We start from the raw sequence: 5,471 nt of genomic DNA on the forward strand, positions 1-5,471 counted from the left end.
ACACCCACAACATACACCCACCCACACACACACACACACACACACACACACACACACATATATATATTATATAAATTTGTCAAAAAAGTTGACGGCGATCCGAGAGTGATATTGCGTGAGAAAAAAAATAATTATATATTAGCGATTAATCGCACTCACGCGTGAGCACTCAATTGCGTAAGAGGCGTATATATAACAAATAACATTTATATACATGTGTATTCGTAAGTATTTCTACAAATACATATGTATATGTGCATACGGGGTATATATATATATATAAATATATATATATATACATAATGACGGATTAGTCAAGAAGAAGAAAAAGAAGAAAAAAAAGAAGAGAGTCGATTAATAATTAATCGTAAGACGAAGGAACGTCTTAGGTCTGTAAAACGAGATAATGGTTACTAATTAATTAATTAATTAACTAATTATATAAAGAAAGAATTAATCGTTAAACTCACTTCGCTTGAGTTTGAGACCACATTGTGATTTTCGATTTTAGAGATTTACTACTACTCGCGTAATGTTTTACGGTATTAGAGCGTAATATTATTCAAGTGAGGAAGAAACGACAGCAACAACAATAACAATAACAATTAAATAATAACAAATAAGAAAATTATTTGGGAATTCTTATTGACAGGAGCGACGCAAGCGTGATCCTTTCTTCTCTCTATCTCTCTCTTTCTTTCTATCTGTCTCTCTTTTTCTCACAGTGATTCTCCCATAAATCTCTCTCTCTCTCTCTCTTTTTCTCTTTTATCTTATTTTCCTATTCCATTCCCTTCTCTCTACCATTCTCTGTCATTCACTTTCTCTCTCTCTCTCTCTCTCTCTCTCTCTGTTTCTTTCTCTTTCTCTCCTTTCCTACGAAATTTTTAAAGACTAAACGAACATGAAGGGATAATGATATATATATATATATATATATATATATATATAAAAGTAAAATAAAATAAAATAAAATAAAACATAAAAAGAACACATCGTCGCGATTTTTTCAAAGAGACTGAACTTAGCGCACGGCACTTTCGAAAGTCGTCGACGACGGTTTCGAAAAAGAAGAGAAGAAAAAGGAGAAGAGGAGGAGGAGGAGATGAAGAAGAAGAAGAAGAAGAAGAAGAAGAAAAAGGAGAAGGGGAGAGAGGAAAGTTATTTAATGAAACATAGTATTACTAGGGAGTAGCGTATAGGATCTTGTATATTTGAAACGGAAAGAGAAAAAGTGAAAATACATGTATACACGCATAGATAAAATACACGATGACACACGCATACACATACGATACAATTTGTAAAAGATATGTTAACGAGTATTAGCGCGAGACGAGATGAGAGAAAAGAGGAAATTAGAAAAAAGGAAGGAAGGAAGGAAGGAAAGAAAGAAAAAAAAACAGAAAAAACAAAAAAAGAATACAACCAGGGGATTAAAAATAAAAGAAGTAAGAAATAATAAAGGCGAGGGTACACGCGTCATTATTATATAGATACTATAGTCGCTTCGCGACGCCATTATTGGATGTAAAAAGTGACACACACACATTGTAAGATATCATTGTAAAAAAAAAAAAAAAAAACGGTTTTAACTTAAAATAAATTAATGAGATAAATCATACATACACCGACCAATCTTTAGTCGAACGAACGTGAAAGCGAAAATATATATATAAATAAATAAATAAATAAATAAATGAATGAATGAATAAATAAATAAATAAATAAATATAAATATGAACATAAAGTATAAAATTGCAAATATATATAATTTAACATAGACATAAAAAATATATATGTATATTAAATATGTACGAGTACAGTATATCTATCTGATCATCGTATATTTTTCTTTAACCTTCGCGAGATAACTTTTTTGCAATTTTTTATCCCTATCTCTCTCTCTCTCTCTCTCTCTCTCTCTCTTTCTCTCTCTTTTTTAAATTTGACCAGTATCACGAGTACACCATATCCCTACGTTCGTTCGTTCCCATAAAGTTCTCCTCCCTTAAGAAGCTAAGTTGCGGCCGATTTGATTCTCTTTTTTCGTCATTGGAAGACACACATAGTCAGAGTCCACATATGTACGTATATGCGGGCACACACGGACCGACCGTAATGAGAAACCGGATTCGAAGTTTCGTTCTTGCGTTAGTTAAGAACGGCCTCTCGTTACATATCCAAATCCTGATAACCTAAGAGGTCCTTAAAAGTGAGTATGGATAGGCGTACATACCCCTCTGCGAAATATAAAGGAAAATAAAGTACATTAAATTAAATTAAATTACAGTAAAGTAAAGTAAAGTAAAGTAAAGTAAAGTAAAGTAAAGTAAAGTAAAGTAAAGTAAAGGAGGTAAAAAAAAAGAACAAAATATATTAAACGATAGCTCGTAACTGGATATCGAGAGATGCATTATCTCAGAACGCATACGTGCGATACGAAATCTAAAAGATTTATTTTTTTACAAAAGTTTTTCTATGATATCTCTTTCTTTCTCTCTTTCTCTCTCTCTTTCTTATTTTCTCTCTTTTGCTTTCGCTCTTCTCTGCGCATCACGTTAAACGTAAAAGCAAACTAGAACGATTTTTCCTGGATTTATCGGATTACTTTACCGTACGTCGATTGTGTCGATTTGCACGTTAGTTTCACGGTGAATTGACTCTGAAATACGAGCGAGTGGATATAGTTTGTGAGAAGAAGAAAGAAAGAGAGAGAGAGAGAGAGAGAACACGTTCGAGTTAAACTCGGTGCCAGCTGCTTTAGTCGAAGAAAGCTGACCTTTTGCACTCTAGCGGAATATCCGAAAGAATATCAAAGATAGAAAAGAGATAGAGGATAAGGGTGGCCAAACGTTTTGTAGGGAGGACGTTCGTTTTCACCGTATATAAACGAGCGTAGGATTTCGCGTAATCCCACATTCGTGGGACGGGGGAACGTAACACAAGACTACGGAGATACTTGTCATTGAGATCTTCTCGGGAGCGCATGATCCTTCTTTTCTTCGCTAAAGGATCCACCACAAAGTCAAGAGAAGATTCGTTTTTCGTTTGCGGTAAGCCTCGAACACCTTTTCACGAAATCTTATCGAAAAGTAGAATCGATCGATAGGGATCGATTCAAACGTCCCAACAAAAAAAGAAGGGGAAAGAAAAAAAATTCCATTTTAATCACAGAATTCGTGATCTTGGAAGAGAAATAAAAAAAAAAACAAAAAAAAAACAAGAAAAAAGATACGATCGAAATCCACGTAAGGAAACGACGATAAGATAGAAAAAAAAAAGAAAAAGAAAAATAGTCGAAATTTAGAAAGAAAAAGAAAAGAAAGAATCGCATCGTTCTTAGCCCGTTGATTTCGAACAAAAATGTTATCGTTAAAACGGTGAAATCTCCGTCCCTTTTTTAACTCGAGAATTTTACCGGTATATACAGTACGAGAGAGGAAAAAAAAAGTACTTTTTAGATGACTCTGCGAAACGCAACATATCGAGATAATCCTGCAATGTCTCCTTATTTTTATGGCTCTATAAAAGTACATTGGGGAACTTGTTGGAAAAGAGAGAAAGAAAGAAAGAGAGAGAGAGGAAGAGAATCATAGATTGAAGAAAACGAAAAGAGATAGACATAGGTACGCTCGTTGTCTCGATCCATGGTCCTTCGTAGCGAGTCACCCCGAGAACAAGTGTGAGAGAAAGAAAGAAAAAGAGAGAAAGACAGAGAGAGAAAGGGAGAGAAAGGGGGAGAGAGAGAGAGAGAGAGAGAGAGAGAGTAAATCCCCGCGTGCATCTTGCTGCGAGGAGGTCAAGCACGAGGGGTCAGTCTCACGTCGAGTGTGAAACTGAGGGATTTGGACCCCGCAGGGAATAAATAAAGAATCAATCGAAGGATTTGTGAGACGAAGTGGTATGCCTGTCTCATCTCCTCCTCCTCCTCCTCCTCCTCATCCTTCTCCTCCTTCTCCACCTTCTCCTGTTCTTTCTACTTTTACAATCTACATGATGCTTCTTCCTTCACGCTACGTTTCGAGACGAACGTAAATCCGGGTTAACGAAGTGGACAGCGAGCCAATCCTCGTCAGATTTTCTGTTTTAGCTTAGGTAGAGAAAGAGAGACATTAGACGTCAAGAAAAGCGACAGGACAAATGAAAAAGAAAAAGTTTGGAATAGAGACAAGAAATAAACGAGAAGAAGGAAACGAGATAAGTAAAACAACAACAGCAACGACAAAAAGAAAGAAAATATAATCGTAAGAATGCGATGGTTGAACAAGTGTAGAGACACTGATCGTAATTAATATGGGAATAGTCCATAGGTATTCATCGCGTTACTTATAGCAAAACCATTGGCATCCATTTTCGAAGGGAACGTGTAAAAAGAAGATGAAAAAGAATAAGGAGGAGAAAGAGGAGGAGGAGGAGGAGGAGGAGTTTAAGATGGGGAGGATGGGGGTGGATCAGCAGCGTTATTAATGGGCACGATTACTTGGCGAAACTCGCGCCTTTGTGCGCCAGTTCGTTCTGACTTCTCCCAGTGGACTGTCCATAAGTGTGTGTGTGTGTGTTTGTGTTTGTACGTGTACATATTTGCGTGTATGCGTGCGTGCGAGAGGAACGTGCACGCGAGCGCACATTCTCCTTTTACACCTGTGCCCAACGCTTTCTAACTTATGCATGGGATCCTCCCACGGAAACAATGCTCGACGGCTCCTCCGTTTCTTTCTTGAGTAGCCACGCTACTCTCCTACTACTACTCGCGAGTACTTACGAGCGGTAGTAGTCTCGTCGCGAAACGTTTATCGTCCCGACTAATTGCGCTTCTTTATGGCACTACTTGCGATGCATTTTATCAGGATCTCGTCTCGCGATATACGAGGCAAAACAACGCTAAGGAACGAAAAAAAGAAAGAAAAGAAAAGAAAGAAAAAGGAGAGAAAAGGAAGAAAGAACAAAAGAAAGGAAAATATATATATTATATATTATATATTATATAAAAATCGGAAAAACACGCGGGATAGAATCTCGTGCGAGGATGCTTGTTATTATCTGACAATTAAGACAAGAAATGAGAAAAATTTCTCTCTCTCTCTCTCTCTCTCTCTCTCTCTCTCTCTCTCTCTCTCTCTCTCTGACCGTAAAACTGTCTCGTTGTTGTTATTTTGTAATTAAGAAAGGAAACGTGGATCCTTAAGTTTTAATGATGTTTTACGCTCGTCTTTTTTAAAGAGTTATATATTTTGAACAAAGACCTCTCTCAGATACATATATTGGAAGCAGAATTAGATTAGTAGAACGGATCGGTTTGATCCCATTGATGCGATTAATCCATCATCGAGCGTGTAAGTATACATGGATGTGCATCGAACGAAGAGGGTGGGACGATCTTGGATCTCTTCGATCGATCTTCAAGAGTGAAAGAGAAGAAGAAGAAGAAGAAGAAGAAGAAGAAGAAGAACGAGTTAGTTGAACACACG

The 5,471-nt window shown here is 36.7% G+C and overlaps 1 protein-coding gene across 3 annotated transcripts in view; it reads left to right on the top strand.

The window, feature by feature from the left end:
- LOC127067938 (GATA-binding factor C-like) overlaps positions 1 to 1,628 on the top strand; it is a 61,665-nt gene extending 60,037 nt beyond the window's left edge. For all 3 annotated transcript variants that reach the window (XM_051003409.1, XM_051003407.1, XM_051003408.1), the window contains one exon: positions 1 to 1,628. This exon is cut by the window's left edge and continues 2,457 nt beyond it. The gene's annotated coding sequence lies outside the window, so the exon portion shown is untranslated.
- The last annotated feature ends 3,843 nt before the right edge of the window (positions 1,629 to 5,471 follow it).

Source organism: Vespula vulgaris, chromosome 12, assembly GCF_905475345.1.
Source record: "Vespula vulgaris chromosome 12, iyVesVulg1.1, whole genome shotgun sequence".
Classification (NCBI taxonomy): domain Eukaryota; kingdom Metazoa; phylum Arthropoda; class Insecta; order Hymenoptera; family Vespidae; genus Vespula; species Vespula vulgaris.